The following is a 17,497-nucleotide window of genomic DNA, read 5'->3' on the forward strand; positions in this document are numbered from 1 at the left end:
GGGAGGCGGTAGCCTCCCCAGGAAGTGGGGGTAGAGGCCGGCGCACCGGGCGGCCAGGTGAGCGTCCCGCCAGGTGGAGGCGCGGCAGGCGGGTCCGCAGGGCCGTACCAGCCTCCGGGGCGGGGGAGTCTCCCAGCTCTACTTAACCCTTAACTAACCTGGACTCCCGGCCCGAGTCACCCTCCCCCCCTCCCACCCCCACGTCCCATTCCGCGGCCCGGGGTTGGGGATGTCTGGACCCTGCTCCCTCCCCCCACCCCTGCTTCGCCAACTCCTAGCGGCAGGGGGCGGGGGAGGACTTGGCCTAGCGTCCCCGCCCGGCACTCCCCCAGCCCACCCGAGGACGTGGGTGCCGCCGGCCCGGGGGTGGTGCGGAGGGCAGGGCGGGAGGGTCGACCGGTGGGCGGTGCCTCTCCAGGCCCGAGGCCGCTCGGTGCCGGCGCCGCCCTCGGCCTCTCGCCGTCCCTCCCTCCTGCACGCCGGCGCCTCGAGGCTGCGCTTCCTGCGTCCCCATCCCGGTCCCGGCGCGGGCGGTGCGCCCTCTCCGCCACCGCCTCGCTGGGTCGGGACTCCCCGAGCCCTGGGATCACAGCGCCCCGGAAGAGGCAGCCCGAGGGGACGGGGTCGTGGAGCCCCCGGTCCCCGGTAGTGCGACCGTGACCGAGCTGGCCCCGCAGCCGCCCGGGTGAGTCTGCGCCGCCGCGCCTTCCGCTCCGCGGCGCCCGGCGGAGTGAGTGTTGGCTCCCCGCCCGGCCGGGGAGGGAGTCGAGGGCAGGCTGGGTCTGTCTGTCCGTCCGTCCGTCCGGGAGCTTCCTGTCCCGGGTCTGCGGCCGGGAGGACTCGGAACCCGCAGTCGCCGGAGCCGCGCCCCAGCGGTGCGGGACCCCCCGCCTCCCGGCATCGCGCTGGCCTCGGCCGGGGGAAGGCGCCCGGCCTCCGGGGCTCCCCGTGGGCGGGGACAGGTGCCCTCCGCCTGGCGGGTTTCGAACCCTTGGCCTCCCCCAAGAGGCACCTTCCACCCGTGCTTAGAGCCGAGCTTCCCAGGAAGTCCCCGGAAACCACCCTGGCGCTGCGCGATGGACCCCCCTTCTCCCATCCCTAACTTTTGTGGAAATCGAGGCTTTTCAGGGATTTCGATTGGAGTGTGTGTTTCACGTACTAGAAAAAAAAAAAAAACAAACAAACAAACGGTGAGAAACCGGGCGCGAGCAAAGTGGGGTGAAACTCAGTTTCTTCGCTGTTCAATGCGCATGACTGCCCCCTGGGATGAGGCGGGGGCACTCGTGCCTGGCACACAGCAGGTACTTGCCTGCCGTCCAACCCAGATCTTTTGTCTGCTTTCTGACGGGAGACGTGTGGCCTGGGAGCGCCAAGTCTGGTTGACAGGGATGGTCACCTAGAGAAAGCAAGCTTTCCGTAACCGAGGGGTGGGGGGACAGGGAACCTGGATGTCCTTACGGTTCCCCGGCCGGTCGCTGCCGTGCGGCACCTGTGCACTCTCGGTTGAGCTTGGGTGGCCCCCGGCCAGATCCCTCCAAGCCGCGCGGGTGGTCCGGGCCCTGGGAACCCAGGCTCCGCGGGAGCGGCGGGGGCGGGGCCTGGGTGGGCGGGGCCGCGGCGGCGGGGGCGGGGCCGGGGCCGGGGTCAGCCCAGAAGTGCCACTGGAGAGGGGTTACCCTGTAGGGCTGGATTTTGGTTTTCGTTCTGCGTGGTTTGTTTGGAGCATAGCTTCTCTAGTTGAAAGGTCGGCTCTGGGACCTGTGAACGGCTTTTGCGCTTTGGAGACTTGTCACACGAGGATCTCGACCTAAGTTTATAGGAAAACGGGGAATTGGGAAGGAGCCCCTTTCCCTCCAAACACTTCCTCTGCAGCCTGCCAGAGGTACTGCCCAGCCTGGGAAAAAAGGCAGAAGAGAGAGGAAGGGGAGGAGGCTGGCGGTGTATCTGCTCCTCAGGAGGTTCTGTCCAGGGGTTGGGTGATTGGGACCTCCTGGGAGCTGTGCCAGGGCCAGGCCTGCCCCAGGGATGCAGGGCCCAGGGGCCTTAAAAGCTCCCAGCCTCGTGACTGGTAAATGACAAGCATTGCTGGGAGGCGGTGATACAGTCAGGCCCCAGCACTGGCTCACTGTGTGTGACCTGCCTCACCGAGCCTCGGTTTCTTCATCTGTACTCTGGGAATGATGCCCTCCTAAGTGGGACCTTCATGCCTAGCCCCTAGCAAGTATTCTGTAGGAAATTATGTCACAGGGCTTAGAGGAGAACAAGAGACAGAAAATAACTCAGGCTGAGGAGGTCCTGCTAAAAAACGAATGTTGGAATATTGAACAGTGTATCAGTCCCCCAGGGAGAGGGAGGAAGGGTGTCTGGGTAGATGGAACAGCATAAGCAGAGGCCCAGAGGTGTGGAGGTAATGGGGTGTGCTGGGCCTGGAGGGGTGTCCTCAGGCAGTGGCAGGCAGGTTTGTGGGAAGGTGGAGAAAGCGAAGGGAACGGAGCGGCTGGAATGAGCTAGACTGAATAGGCAGGGGGCTGGTCGTTACAGATGGGACTTTCTCATGTGAGCGCCTTGGAGTCATTCAACAGATGGTGACAGAGTGCCTTCCATGGCCCAGGCGCTGTTCTAGGTGCTCGGTATGGATCACTGAACAAGAAAGACGCAAGGGAGTCATTCGATCCTGTTGACATGTGAGCAAGATAACTCTGGCTGTGTGAAGTCACATGAGAGTCTGGGGAAGGCTGCTGGGGGCAGGGCGTGGGAGGAGGCGGACCTCTAGGCCGGGGGCAGTGGGAATGAAGCAGGGGGTGTGGAGTGGAGACCCACACAGGAGGCGGAGATTAACACGCGGTCTTAACACGTGCCCACTGGTCAAGGGTGACGTTTGTGGATTTGGTGTGGGGTCCAAGCTGCCAGCCTGTCTTCTACCAGAGAGAGCGGGCGAGTGCCCGGGACCTTGGCAGGTTCCAAGCGCCCCTCCTCCCCCCCTCCCCCCACCTATGGCTCCCCGCTCCCTGGCTCCAGGAGGCACAGGACCCAGGAGCTTCTGTGTGAAGAATGGAAAGCTGGAGGCTGAGCCAGGAGCCCGTCTCCTGGGCAACCTGCCTCTTTCAGGGCTCCTGTTTTTCGGGTCATGGTTCTGGTAAATGTTCTCTCCCTCCGTGGGCCTGGCAGTAAAACCCTGCAGAGCCCCAGGGCTGGACAAGGCTGAAGCATGAAGGGCTTTGGCTCTGGGCCTCTCTTCCCCGGGGCTCCAAATTAAGGTGGAATTCCAGGGACCGAGCAGAGTTTTCTCCCTAAGCGCTAGGAAAGTTCCAGAATGTGGTGAAGGGTCTGCTTCTGGCTCCGGGCTTTTGCTTTCACTTTGGTTGTGAAGCTTGGATGGGTCATTCTTGCCACTGGCAGCTGTAAGAGAACCTTCCGTGTTGGATGGAAGTTACCCTTTGCTTGGAGAGGGACCACACTGTCTTTCACCTGCCACAGGAGGACCCTAGAATGTCTTGGGTGCAGGGGACCACGCTCATTTGATGAGTAAAACTCAGAGTGGGGAGGAATGCCTGGGGGGCTCAGTCAGTTAAGAGTCCAACTCTTGATTTCGGCTCAGGTCGTGATCTCACAGTTCAGTTTGTGAGTTCGAGCCCCACATTGGGCTCCATGCTGCTTGGGATTCTCTCTCTCTCTCCATTTCTCTCTCCCGTGCATGCTCGCTCTCTCTCTTGCTGTCTCTCTTGCTCTCTCTCAAAATAAATAATAAAAGACTTAAAAAAAAAAAAAAAAACTCAGAGAGGGGAAGGGCACGCAGCAGCAGAACTGGGACGGAAACCCACCTGACCACTCTAGGGTCCTCTGCGTTCTCCCAGGAGGTCTGACCACAATCAGGTCAGAGACTTGTTTTAGAGCCCAGTTTAGCACAGGTTTGGTGGTTTCTCAGGATCTCTGTCTTGCTTCATATAGAGTCTCGCTTCTCCCCAGCCTGGACAGGTGGCCCGCTTGGCCTGTTAACAGTTTTTGTTCTCCTTCTCTTGGATCGAGCCCTTGGCACACTGGCTGCCTCTCCTGGGAGCTCTGGCTCCCCAAAGAAACGGGTTGCTTGTTCGGGTTTCCCCGTTTCAGCCCAGACTGCCCCAAGACCCTGGCCAGAGGCAGCCCTCCCAGGGGCCGTGCTGAGCTCTCCCACTAGCTGTGGCCTCAGACTGATTCTTGACTCCTCCCTCCCCTCAGTCCCAACCCTTATCTCCAGAGGCCGATTGGCCCTGCCTTCCATCCAGAGTTGTTTACTTGGGCTGAGCTGCCAACAGTCCCCTTATTCTCTCTTGCCCTAGATTTATCAGCCTGTGCAGCCCTTAAACCTGAATGCCTGGCTCTTAGAATATCGGAGCCAGAGGGGACTTCAGCCGTCAGAAAGTCTAGTCTGTTTCTTTTACAAGTGGGGAAACTGAGACCCAGGGAAGGGAAGGTGCTTGCTTGAGTTCAGAGCTAGGACTATGACCCAAGTTTCCTGATTTGGGCCCATATGATTTCCAGGATGGTTCTTGAAAAACAAAACAAAACAAACAAACAAAAACAAGACAGTAAAGTCAGAGGAGCCCGTCTCCAGAAGCCGCTTTCTCTCTCTGCTCCGCCCTGGCAGGTGTTCTTGGAGGCCACCACCATGACCTGTCTAGGACGAGCAAATGCTGAGGGCCCTGGAAGACGGGGGAGGGGGATGCATAACAAGGAGTCGATACCTTGACAATTTCAAGTAGATACCTTGACAATTTCAAACCCGATGGTAACGCCAGGGGGTAAGCCAGTGATGAAGCTTTTTGCTGCCCCTCTAAAAGTTCCCTAGAAGGTACCGCTGGATGGACAGGCTTTTTAAAGTTGTTTTCTCCCCCGGAGTGCAAGGGAAGTGCATGCCCCTGGTAGAAAACCTGGACGGAAAACCTCGCCATATGCTGGCAACCACTGTTGATATTTCGGTGTTCATGCAGATTTTTTGTTTGCTTGCCTGCTTGCTCTGCTATTTAATATCCTGGCTTTTCAGTTCATCATCATGACAGGTATTTTCCCCAGTGAGAGTTTTTCCACACCGGTTCTAACCCGCCCGTCTCCCATGCTTCTGCTATCTGGTGGCTGGAAGGTACTCAGGAGGTCAGCCTTGTGTGGCTCTGTCAGAACACTCCAGCAACCAAAATCTTGTAACGCTATGCAACTTCTCCACCACCGTGGGATTTCAGGGGGCCATGTCTCTGCACCGCCAAGGTGTTTGGGAAAGGGCTCTGTTTACAAAATCGAAAGCAAAAATCTCTTCTTAGGGAGCCTCTTAGAAATGGAGGAGGTTAGCCATCCGGGTGGGATGGGTGTGATCCAAAGATTATAGGGGGGAAAGTGAAAGCTTTGTTTCCTCTTTCCTGTGATTTTTTTTTTTTTTTTTTTTTTTTTTTTTTTTTTTTTTGCTGTGTTCGGTTTTAACCCAGCCAGGTACTCTCACCCGCTCTTACCACCCCTTGCCCTGAATCTTCCCCAGGATTAGGCCCTGGGGTGGCAAGTGCGGGTCCCTGGGAAAATCAAGACTGTATTTGGTTTGCCTGCCTCTTGGACAGCAAGTATTTCAATGGCAAACATGAGCAGAGAATTTGGTACCCAGTCAGGTGACCCAGGTTGGCCACTTCACCTTTGGGACTGGTTCTCCCGGCATCTCTCGGACTCTTAACAGGATCACAGCTTTGCCAATACTAGAAATGATCCGGGAGATCCCTTAGGCTAATGCCTACAGACTGCGGGCGGCAACTAAGTGGGGTTTAAAATCAGTTACGTAGGCGTGCCTGGGTGGCTCGGTCGGTTGAGCTTCTGGCTTTGGCTCAGGTCATGATCTCAAGGTCCACACGTGGGAGCCCCGCGTCAGGCTCTGTGCTGACCGCTCGGAGCCTGGAGCCTGCTTCGGATTCTGTGTCTCCTTCTCTCTCTGCCCCTCTCTCGCTTGCACTCTGTCTCTCTCTCTCAAAAGTCAATAAACATGAAAAATAAATTTTTTTAATGAAAAAATAAAAAATAACTAAGATCAGTTACATAGTTTTCCACTGGCTTTCTAAAAGTGAAATAGAAGAAAGCAGACTAGAAAAGAAAGTGCATCCCCTGTCCTGAGAAGTATTCTTTAGTAAGACCGTCACGTCAGGTGACAGTATGTGGACACGCACCGAGTCACCAGATAAATATATTTCCAGCTGCGTGGTCAGAACCTTGGGCAGAGATGCTGCCGTCCATCGGGTTTCTTTTTTAATTGAGGTACAGTTAACATACAACATTATACGAGTTGCAGGTATAGGACACAGTGATTTGACCTTTGTGTGTGTCACAAAATGATCAACACAGCCAAATTACCATCTGCCACCTGCCGAAGTTCCTACAGTGTTATTGACTGTATTCCCCATGCTGTACGTTACACCCCCGGTGACTTATTTATTTTGTGACCTTCTTGATTTTACGGGAAGTACAAACTTCCCCCACCTGACTGCTCTCTCCCCTGAGCCACCACCGCTCTGGTCTCTGTATCCATGAGCCTGGGGTTTGTTTTGTTTTCTTTGTTTTGTTTTTTAGATTCCACACATTTGTGAAATCAGGTGGTATTTGTCTTTCTCTAACTTATTTCACTTTGCCTAATACTCTCGAGGTGGACACGTGTTGTTGGGAATGGCAAGGTTTCATTCTTTCTTAGGGCCGAGTAGTATTCATTTATATGTATCAATGAATATATGTACATAAAATACATACATACATATAAATGAATATATGCATCCCATCTTCTCTATCTACCCACCCACGGATGGACCCTTAGGTTGTTTCCGTGTCTTGGCTGTTGCGAATAATACTGCAGTGAACATATGGGTGCATGTATGTTTTCAAATTAGTGCTGTTTTCTTTCTTTTTTTTTTTTTTTAATTTTCTTTTTTTTGAACGTTTATTTATTTTTGGGACAGAGAGAGACAGAGCATGAACGGGGGAGGGGCAGAGAGAGAGGGAGACACAGAATCGGAAACAGGCTCCAGGCTCCGAGCCGTCAGCCCAGAGCCCGACGCGGGGCTCGAACTCACGGACCGCGAGATCGTGACCTGGCTGAAGTCGGACGCTCAACCGACTGCGCCACCCAGGCGTCCCAGTGCTGTTTTCTTTGTATAAAATACCCGGTAGTGAAATTGCTCGATCGTAGGGTAGTTCTAGGTTTCATTTTTGGGGAACCTCCGTCCTGTCTTCCACAGCGGCCGCACCAACTGACGTTCCCACCAGCGGTGCGCAAGGATTCCCTTTTTCCTCCACATCCTTGCCCGCGCTTATTATTTCCAGTCTTTTTGATGACGGCCGTTCTGACAGATGTGAGATGATACCTCGTGGCGGTTTTGGTTCACATTTCCTGATGGTGAGTGATGTTGAGCTTCTTTTCATGTGTCTGTTGGCCATCTGGATGTCTTCTTTGGAAAAGGGTCTTGGATCTGCTGCTCATTTGTTCATCAGATTCGTTGTGGGTTTCTTTTGTTATTGAGCTGTATGGGCTCTTTATCTATTTTGGATATTCACCTCCATTCAGATAGATGGTTTGCAAATGTCGTCTCCCATTCAGGAGGTTTTCTTTTCGTTTTGTTGATGGTTTTCCGCGCCGTGCGAAAGCTTTCGGTTTGCCATATGCCAATTGTTTCTTTTTGCTTTTGTTTTCTCTGCCTTTGGAGTCAGATCCAAAAAGACGTCGCTTAAACCAACGTCAGGGAGCTTACTGCTTCCGTTTTCTCCTAGGAGTTTTGTGGATTCAGGTCTTACATTCAAGTCTTCAATCCATTGTGAGTTAATTTGTCTATATGCTGTAACGGTCCACTGCTTTTTATGCTGTGATCCCGGGGAACTTGGAATTCTTTGGACGGGTCCCAGAAACAGTCAGGGATAGAGCTGAGTGGTGGGAGGCGGGGCCAGCTGGAAGGAAGCCGCTTACTCATGTTCCAGATATCAGGGGTATGAAAGATTCCTTTAAAAAAGTTCTCTGCCTTTGAAAACAAAATGAAACAGCAAGCTGGAAACCACTGCTTACCTAGCCACCTCAATTCTTAGAATTGAGAATTCTCACGCAGATCCCTCTAAAAGTCATTTTGGAAGCGAGACTCATTCATCTGACTGATATTTATTGCGTTCTTTCTACAGGCCAGGGATTCTGGATTTGGACAGAACATGGTCCATTAGGGAGACATGGTCCCTGCTCTCCTGGAGCTTACTCCTTATTGGGGAGGAATGAGGAGACTGTAAACTAGGACACAAATCAATGAAATAACAAACCAATAATCATATACTCACATAACTAAAATCTTTATCAGCCCCTCACTTCCTGTAGGACCAAGAGCAGGCTAAGCCCCTTACCTTTCAAAGCTCTAAAGACTGTACTCTTTTAAGTACTGGACTCCTTAGCGTTCAGACTCAGTTTACCTTGCCAGACCTGTTGCCGCTTCCCCAACCCTCCCCCCCACCAACAGATGGGCAGTAAGGAACTAGAACCACTTCCCACTTCCTATCTCCACCTTCCTCCTACACCCCCACCCATGAACTTCGATGGGTTTTCTCTTTCTATTCCTTCTGCTTTTCTGCCTAGATCATCCTCTGTCCAAGAACAAAACTCCTCAAAAAACAAAAACAAAAAACTCAAACTCTCTTTATTTGGGAATTACTTTATTTCATTTTATTTTAAAGTTAGGGTTTTTTTAAATTTTTTTAATGTTTATTTATTTTTGAGAGAGAGAGAGAAAGACAGAGCATGAGCAGGGGAGGGACAGAGAGAGAGGGAGACACAGAACCCACAGAGCCCAAAGCAGAGCTCAAACTCACAGACCACACGATCATGACCTGAGCCAAAGTCTGACGCTGAACCAACTGAGCCACCCAGGGCCCCTTATTTTGGAATAATTTTAGATTTATAAAAAAAACTCACAAAAATAGTACAGTTTTCCTATATCCTAGTTTCCCTACATTCCTATGTTCCTATTTCCTATATCCTCACTCGGCTTCCCCTGCTGTTAGTATCTTACATAACATGGTGTATATCACAAAACTAAGAAATTCACATTACTACTAGCAAAATGGGTTTATGGCAAGAAAGTTTCATACGTGCTGTGATATAGTTGTCAGCACAGCAGGTGAGAGCATGAAAATGAAGGAGGAGGAGGAGGAAGGGGGAGGAGAAGGAGGAGGGGGAGGGGGAGGGGGAGGGAGAGGAAGAGGAGGGGGAGAATGAGAAGAACAATGAGAAGGAGGAAGAGGGGGAGGAGAAGAGTGAGGAGGAGGAGGGGAGGGGGGAGGAGGGGGAGGAGGAAAAGTGCCCTTGGCTCATAAGCACGTGGAAAAAAACAACAAAAAAAACAACAGTCAACCCCATTGTAGTAAAGAAAATACCACTTAAAACAATACTATCTTTCACATATGAAAGTTGAAATGTTTTGAACGCTTCAAAATTTTAGCTTAAAAAAAGAATGCTAATCTTTCCCGAGCTCATGGTGGGCATGAGGACTGTCTGAAATGTGTGTCAAAGCCTTAAAAAAACCCAGCAGTTTCAATACTAGGATTTTATTCAGAGGAAACATGACTGTTTAAGGAGTTCGTTTCAATACTGATTTTCTTTTAAGTGTATTTACTTTCTAGAGAGACAGAGACAGAGGAGCGTGAGCGGGGGAGGGGCACAGAGCAAAGGAGAGAGAGAATCCCAAGCAGGCTCCACGCTGTCAGCACAGAGCCCGATGTGGGGCTTGAACCCATGAACCTCGAGATCATGACCTGGGCCGAAATCAAGAGACAGACACTTAACCTGCGGAGCTGCCCAGTCACCCTAATACTGTTATTTTGAAAAATAGCAATAAAATTAGAAACCAGCGATGTGTCTGGCAATAGGAGATTGGTTGGTTATGTAAATTATGAGTCCTCCATGTTCTGGAATATTCCTCAACCACTAAAAGTTATGGTTTAGATGAATACTGATGATGTGCAAAATTGTCCGTTATTTACCAACATTTTAAAAGTTGGGGCACCTGGGTGGCTCAGTCGGTTGAGCGTCCGACTTTGGCTCAGGTCATGATCTTGCGGTTTGTGAGTTTGAGCCCCGCGTCGGGCTCTGTGCTGACAGCTCGGAGCCTGGGGTCTGCTTCCGGTTCTGTGTCTCCCTTTCTCTCTGCCCCTTTCCTGTTCACACCCTGTCTCTCAATAATAAATAAACGTTACAAAAAAAAAAAAAAAAAAAGTTAGGTCACCAAGCCCTGTTGCAGCCAGATCTCATTTTTGTCAAAAGACAAAAAAGAAAAAGAAAAAGCTATGTTTGCCTACAAAACACACAAAGTCTGAACAGCATCCTAGATACTATCTGTCGGTACGGATGGTGGGGTCACTGGTGATGTTGATTTCCTTTCTGCTAATCTAGATTTATTAATGTTGGCTCACTAAAGAAGCATCGTTTTTCTAATAAGAGAAAAAATGTTTTCTTTTTAAAAAAAACAATCTCCTAGGGTTGCAGTGGGTTCCCCGAGGGTTCCTACGAGGTGAGATGTTGGTGAATTGCAGAGGGCTGGTGCCGACCGGCCCCTAGCCCAGGCGGGTCTTGGATGATTTCAACCTTGAGCGTCTGCTTCCTGCTTCCCAGACTTCAAAAGCTGCGACAGCTGCCTTGTGGACACCCAGCGGCTCTCTCCTCTGCAGCGGGGAAAACAACCGGTTCCAGGCTGTGTTTCTGCCCCCCCCCCCCAAATTCACAGGTTGAAGCCCTACTCCCGGTGTGGCGGTATTAGGAGACGGGGCCCTGGGAGATACTTAGCTGTTAGTTGAGGTCTTGAGAGTAGGTCTATCGTGATGGGATTAGTGCCCTGAAGAGGAGAGGGGCGCCTGGGTGGCTCAGTCTGTTAAGCGTCTGACTTCTGCTCAGGTCATGATCCCGCGGTTTGTGGGTTCGAGCCCCACGTGGGTTCCCTGCTGTCAGCATAGAGCCCACTTCGGATCCTGTGTCCCCCTCTCTCTGCCCCTCCCCCACTTTCACTCTCTGTCTCTCTCAAGAGAAATAGATAGATAGATAAAACTTTGAAAAAAAATCTAAGAAACAAATAGAATCAGATTGTGACGCCTTTGGAGTCCGGCTTCTTTTATGGAGTGTCGTGCTTTGAGGTTCCTCCACGTTGAGTTACCCCATCCTACGGATGTAGCAAATGTTTGTCTGTTTATCCCCTCACCGGCTGAACAATATCTGGATTGTTTCCAGTTTGGGGTGGTGATGACTAAGGCCGCTATAAACGTTCTCGCACAGGTTTTACTGTGCACGTACGTTTTTCATTTCTGTCGCGCAAATACCAAGGAGTGGGGTTGCCCACTGTGTCTGGTGAGTGGATCTTTAGATGAAGTGGCCAAACTTAAAAGTTTCATGCTGAGGACCCAGGGAGGGGAGGGTGGAAGAGAGTAGCAGACTCTTGCCGAGTTCCTACTGTGTGCCTCTCACAGAGGCAAGAGCTTCACACACGTTGCCTCCCGTGGTCCCCAGCACAGCCGAGCAAAATATGGGCTCTGGCTGCCCCTTTACAGACGACCCTCAGAAAAGGTGATTACATGTGCTTCGATCTGATCAGCAGGGATCTACTCTTTTTGTATGTGGAGGGGGTTTGTGGTAGGAGGCCGTTTAGCCTCCACTCTATGTCTCCCTCCACGTTCCAGCTTTGTTCTAGCATTTACACATCTTCATCACCCCCTGCCTGGTGCAGAGCTGATGGGGCTGAGTGCACAGCCCTTGAACTTCCAGAAGAAGGTTCTTCCCAGTTCCTACTGCCAGCACCCCACTGGGTAGGGACCTAATGAAATATGAATAATCCCTCAATCTGGAACTATAATGACCTGTGTTGAAGGAGAAACAGGAAAAACAGTGTCACCCCTCCTTGAGTGATGTTTTGCCTTTCCCCCCTCCCACGTGGGTCCTCCTCTGCCAGGAAGTAAGTTGACCTCTCCCCCATGGTGATCTGTCCCTGCCCCGTGTCACAGAAATGGCAGTCACAACGGGTTGTGTCTAGTTCTTAAAGAACTTTTTACTGGCTCTTTTCAATTAGAAAATTCACTGATTAGAAAAAAATTTTTACACACAGTAAAAATGTAAAAAAAAAAAAAAAAACAAACAACCTCAAACGCCGTAAAAGGGATAGCCAATGGAAAAATGTAAACCTCCCGCTCATCTCAGACCCCCAGTGCCTTTCCTCAGAGATAGCCACGGCTCGCGGGTTTCTTGTATATGCTTCCAGAAATTCTCTGTGGGTATAAGATGCTTTTAAGTGTTGCTTTTAGATGTTCAAGTGTTAAGAGTTGTCAGGATCGTTCTGAAATTGTTGGGACCTTTGAAACATGTAATCACTCATGTCAGGGTCCTCAGATTGCCTTTGAGGACCCACCAGCCACCTGAAATCTTATGGCAAACCGTCTGCCTCTGCATTTTTCTCTGGGGCGTCAGTAGCTTTCATGAGGGTCTGTGCATACACACACACACACACACACACACATACACACACACACACACACACAAAGAAACATGGCTTACCCAAAAAGGCATGGTGAGCGGGTACGAGAGAGGCAAGCTTTTACTGATAGAAAGTAGTTAAATGTGTAATTAGCTGGGGGGCGGATGCGAGCTCCAAATTTCTGGATCACTGGTGCCTCGTAGTGTGGATGGAAGCTGATGGAACCTCCGATTGGACGGTTTCATCCCGGGCGAAGGGGGGACTGTGCCTGGCTTAGCCAGAGCCATGAAGTTCACGGAGTTCTTCAGCCCTGCATGTTTCTACTGACTCATTGCCTTTGGGGAAGTGTGCTGGCAGCTTTAGAACAACACGCGTATGCTCTTGCCCCGGATGGAGTTATCCATTTACTGGGAACTTCTCACAGGAGGACACACATTTGCTTCCTACGAGAGGATTTCAGGCTGAGACACAGTCAAAAAGATTTTCGGGAAATTCCTGGCAGCCAGAGCCACGTCTGGTTGATGATGAGTGTCAGGAATGTTTTAGGGAAATGTCCTTCGTGGGGTCAGTACTCTTGATGGAGTTGTGGGGTGGCCCCGAAGGAGGCAGATCCTGGGTCGGCTGCAGGGAGGGAGGGTCTGACCTTACAAGGCATTTCCAACGTTAGTATAAAGTTGTGACAGGCACCAGCCCAAGCGTTTTGCGTGTAGTGACTCGTCACTCGCAAATCACCCTCGCAAGGGTTCAGTGGCATGGGGAAACTGAGGCAGGAGTAGGCTAGCTACTGTGCAAACAGCCTCACATCTCAAAGGCTCAAGACAGTCGGGTCACAATATAGCCTGCTGGGTGGGGAGGGTGGGGACTTCGGGGACATAGTCATTCAGAGACCCAGGCTCCTTCCATCTTCAGTGTGCTTGGATTCCAAGGGCTTGGTGAGCTAATAACACCACCCACTAGCTGTGGAGACGGGGTTTAAACCCAGGGAGTCTGGCTCCAGAGTCTGTGTTCTTAACTACCACACTCTAGTGAGAAACGAGACCACTGCTGTTTAGCTCGATGCACCTGCTGTGTCACCTCAGAACTGGCAGGTAGGGAGACGCGCTGGTGTTCTGGAGAACGTTGGCACCTCGTTGCAAGGGATCAAGCTTTTCTTTCTAAGGAGTGAGATGGGTAAACCTCACAGACATTTTTACCTCGTCTTCTGCACACAAAGATGAAAGCATTTGCCCCCCCCCAAACGTCTGCACCCCAAATAAACCTGTATCGGCTACGTTGCTGCCTGGGACGCGGGTCTTTCCGCCACAGACACCATCCCTGCAGAGCCGAGTGCCCCAAATTGCTGCTTGTTGTAGGGAGGAGGTTTTGCTAAATTTCAGCGCCCTAGTTCACACGTGTTTCCCCAGTTGAAGTGTCTTCTTGTGGAAACAACCCAAACGTCCCACATGAAGGCCTGGACGAGACTGTGTGGTACGTCCACGTGCAGGAATGCCACGTGGCTGTGAAACGTGGCGGTGATGGGGACCTTGAGCATCATGGAAAGACAACTCTAATCTAATGTAAAAAAGCAGAGTATAAAGGCGGTGAATTTTTTAGCTTTAAAAAAGACACAAAACGTGTAAAAATCTGGATAGCGACCATTTCTAAATTTCCTATAGAGAAACATGTATTATTTTGTATTAAAGTCACAGATTTACGTACAAGCGCTGGCCCTCAGGACCTCAAGTGACTTGGGCACCGGCCGAATTTCTCCTAATGAGGAGGACAGTTTTAGGATTTTGTGAGGATTGAATGATCTATGTGGAAAAAGTACTAAACGCACAGTAAATGCGCAATATGTTTCTAGATTCTGCTATTGTCGTTATCACTTTAAAAAAAATCTTTCCATTCTAGGGGCGCCTCGGCGGCTCAGTCCGTTAAGGGTCCCACTCTTGGTTTCGGCTCAGGTCACGATCTCATGGTTTGTGAGTTCGAACCCCTCGCTGGGCTCTGCGCTGACAGGGAGGAGCCTGCTTGAGATTTCTGTCTCTCCCTCTCTCTGCCCCTCCCCTGCTCACCCTCTCTCTCTCAAAATAAATAAATAAACTTAAAACATTTTTGAAATCTTTCCATTCCAATAAACGCACTCCAAATCCAAAGGAACCATTTCCAGTAGCCTGGGGCCGGCCGGGGGAGGGGGGCTTTATTGCAACAGGCCTGGGGTGTAGACCTGGGAGCGGGCCAGTCTACACCCCCTTCCCTCCCCCCCCCCCCCCCCCCCCCCCCCCCCCCGCTGCAGGGCAGGGTAAAGCCGGGTGCCTGAGATACTGCTTCTAAGTGGAGACCAGGGGCCGCACTGGCTGACGTCTGGTTTCTGTCTCCTGCACAGAGAGATAAGTCAGTGCTCTGGGCCTAATGGCATATTGGCTACAAGTTTGGATTCTGGGTCAGACTCTCTGGATTCCACATCGATTAAACGGGGAGACTAGTAATGCCACCTTTGGAGGGTTGGCGTGAGGGTGATACGGCGATTAGCACAATGTCTCAATAAATGCCAACGTTCGCGGGCATAAGGGGAGGCCCTCACACAACGTAAAATTACACGAGTAACATAATACCATAAACATTTCCAGAACCTTTTCATCATCCCGGGCGGAAACGGAGGAGGAAGGCTTTTTAAGTGCCTACACGCGTGAGTGGTTCTTCAACTTTAGCACGTGTCAGAAGCTCCCCAGAATTTTCTGATGCAGCTCCCCAAGAACTTGCATTTCTAACAGGCTCCCAGGGGCGCTGATGCTGGAGGTCCAGGACCACACTTGGAGAACCACTACCCGAGACGGAAAGGTCTGCGGGCAAGTGTGCGTGATGACCTCGTTCGGGCTGAACCTAGAACACTGGGCCGCTGCGACCTGTGGAATTGGGGATTTATGATAAGAATTAGATCTTACACGGCCATGGCGGGGGAGGGGGGGTCAGGAGTGAAAGTGACACAGGAGCTGAGGGCCCCGGATGTCCAGCCACCAAGGTGAGACCACAGGGAGACTCGTGGAGAAGGCTGTGGGCAGCTGTTGCCAGTGGGTGCCCAGCAGGTGTCCAGTGACGGGCCTGGGGACACTGTCGATCAGTGGGACCAGCAGTCAGAGGGAAGAGCTGGGCACGGATCAGACAGCAGGATCGGCTCAAACCGGCTGGGCCGCGTGGCGCCCGCCCATCGCTGCGTCTTCCTCGCCAGTGCAGTTTCCTCCCAGATTTCCTACCATTTCCTCTCCTGGCCACTTCTAACCTTGAGCCAAGAGGGAGGGGGATTCTGGGGACAGCAGTTTCAGCTTAACCGAGTTGACACAGCCTAGGCTGCCATAACAGATCATTCAGCCTTTGCCACGGGGCTGCCTCTCTGAGCCCGCGGGGGGTTTCTCGGGGGCTTGGCTGTGGGCTCCCCAGCTCTCCCTGCAGGACCTCCGGCTGCTACAGTTGTGGCCCACCCCAGCGATGCTCTGCTCAGATCATCAATCAGCACGATCAGAACTCCCCATGGGGTGCCTGGGTGGCTCAGTCGGTTAAGCGTCCAACTTCGGCTCAGGTCGTGATCTCACGATTTGTGGGTTCAAGCCCCGTGCTGACAGCTCAGAGCCTGGAGCCCGCTTGGGATGCTGTGTCGCCCCCTCTCTCTGCCCCTCCCCCACTCGCACCCTGTCTCTCTCTGTCTCCCTCTCACTCTGTCAAAAATAAAAAAAATTTTTTTTTTAATTTTTAAAAAAGGTATACTACCCAACTATGATAATCAAAACAGTATGGTACTGGCACAAAAATAGACACAAAGGTCACTAGAACAGAATAGAGAGCCCAGAAATAAATGCACCCACTTTTATCTTCCATCTATGTCAAAGGTGGCAAAGAATGGACAATGGGAAAAAGACAGTCCCTTCCACAAACGGTGTTGGGAAAACGGGACGGCTACATGCCAAAGAATGAAACTGGACCACTTTCTTACACCCTGCACAAAACTTGAGGCGCCTGGGTGGCTCAGCTGGTTGAGCATCTGACTTCGGCTCGGGTCGTGAGTTCAAGCCCCGCATTGGGCTCCGTGCTGACGGCACGGAGCCTGCTTAGGGTTCTGTCTCCTTCCTTCTCTCTCTGTCCCTCCTGCACTCTCTCTCTTAAAATAAGTAAATAAACTTGAGAAAAATAAAAAGCTTCTGCATAACAAAGAAAACCATCAACAAAACAAAAAGACAACCTACTGAATGGGGGAAGACATTTGCAAATGACGTATCTGAGTAAGGGTTAGTATCCAAAATATATAAAGAACGTACACAACTCAACACCAAAAAACCAAGGAATCCAATTTAAAAATGGGCAGAGGACACGAATAGACATTTTTCCAAAGAAGACATACAGATGGCCAACAGACCAGGAAAATACGCTCACCACCACTCATCATCAGGGAAATGCAAATCAAAACAATAATGAGGTATCACCTCACACCTGTCAGAATGGCTAAAATCAAAAACGCAATAAATAACCAGTGTTGGCGAGGATGAGGGGGAAAAAGGAGCCTTCGTGCACTGTTGGTGGGAATGCAAACTGGTGCAGCCACTGTGGAAAACAATATGGAGGCTCCTCAAAAAATTAAAGATAGAATTACCACGTGATCTGGTAATTCTGCTACTGGGTATTTACCCAGAGAAAATGAAAACACTTATTCAAAAGGGTATATGCACCCCTATGTTTATTGAGGCATTATTTACCAAAGTCAAGCTAGGGAAGCAAGTAAGTGGGTAAAGAAGGTGTGATATATATATATATATATATATATATATATATATATATATATATATATATATATATATAATGGAATATTACTCAGCCGTGAAAAGAATGAAATATCGCCATTTGCAGCAACATGCATGGATCTAGAGAGTATAAAATAGACAAAGTCAAAAGTCAAATACCACATGATTTCAGTCACGTGTGCAACTTTAGAAACAAAACGAATAAAGAAAAAAAGAGACATGGGGCGCCTGGGTGGCGCAGTCAGTTAAGCG

At 51.0% G+C, this 17,497-nt stretch overlaps 1 protein-coding gene and 1 long non-coding RNA gene across 9 annotated transcripts in view; one reads left to right on the forward strand and one right to left on the reverse strand.

Annotated features, from left to right (window-relative positions):
- Positions 1-377: 377 nt before the first annotated feature.
- TMEM51 (transmembrane protein 51) overlaps positions 378-17,497 on the forward strand; it is a 55,322-nt gene continuing 38,202 nt past the window's right edge. For 3 of the 8 annotated variants that reach the window (XM_086715740.1, XM_086715741.1, XM_025912364.2), the window contains exon 1: positions 378-685. The gene's annotated coding sequence lies outside the window, so the exon portion shown is untranslated. Of the gene's footprint in view, positions 686-1,680; positions 1,883-7,344; positions 7,391-17,497 lie in introns of those variants that run through there. The other 5 variants (XM_086715743.1, XM_086715747.1, XM_086715742.1 and 2 more) reach the window with 3 other exon arrangements.
- LOC147577795 (uncharacterized) lies at positions 1,215-4,310 on the reverse strand. The gene is made up of 3 exons (XR_015254494.1): positions 3,822-4,310; positions 1,677-1,807; positions 1,215-1,396 (listed from the first exon to the last, which is right to left on the reverse strand). It is a non-coding gene; the product is annotated as an uncharacterized LOC147577795 (long non-coding RNA).

Source organism: Puma concolor, chromosome C1 (assembly GCF_028749965.1).
Source record: "Puma concolor isolate L17-30 chromosome C1, mPumCon1.1.hap2, whole genome shotgun sequence".
In the NCBI taxonomy this organism is placed as follows: Eukaryota; Metazoa; Chordata; class Mammalia; order Carnivora; family Felidae; genus Puma; species Puma concolor.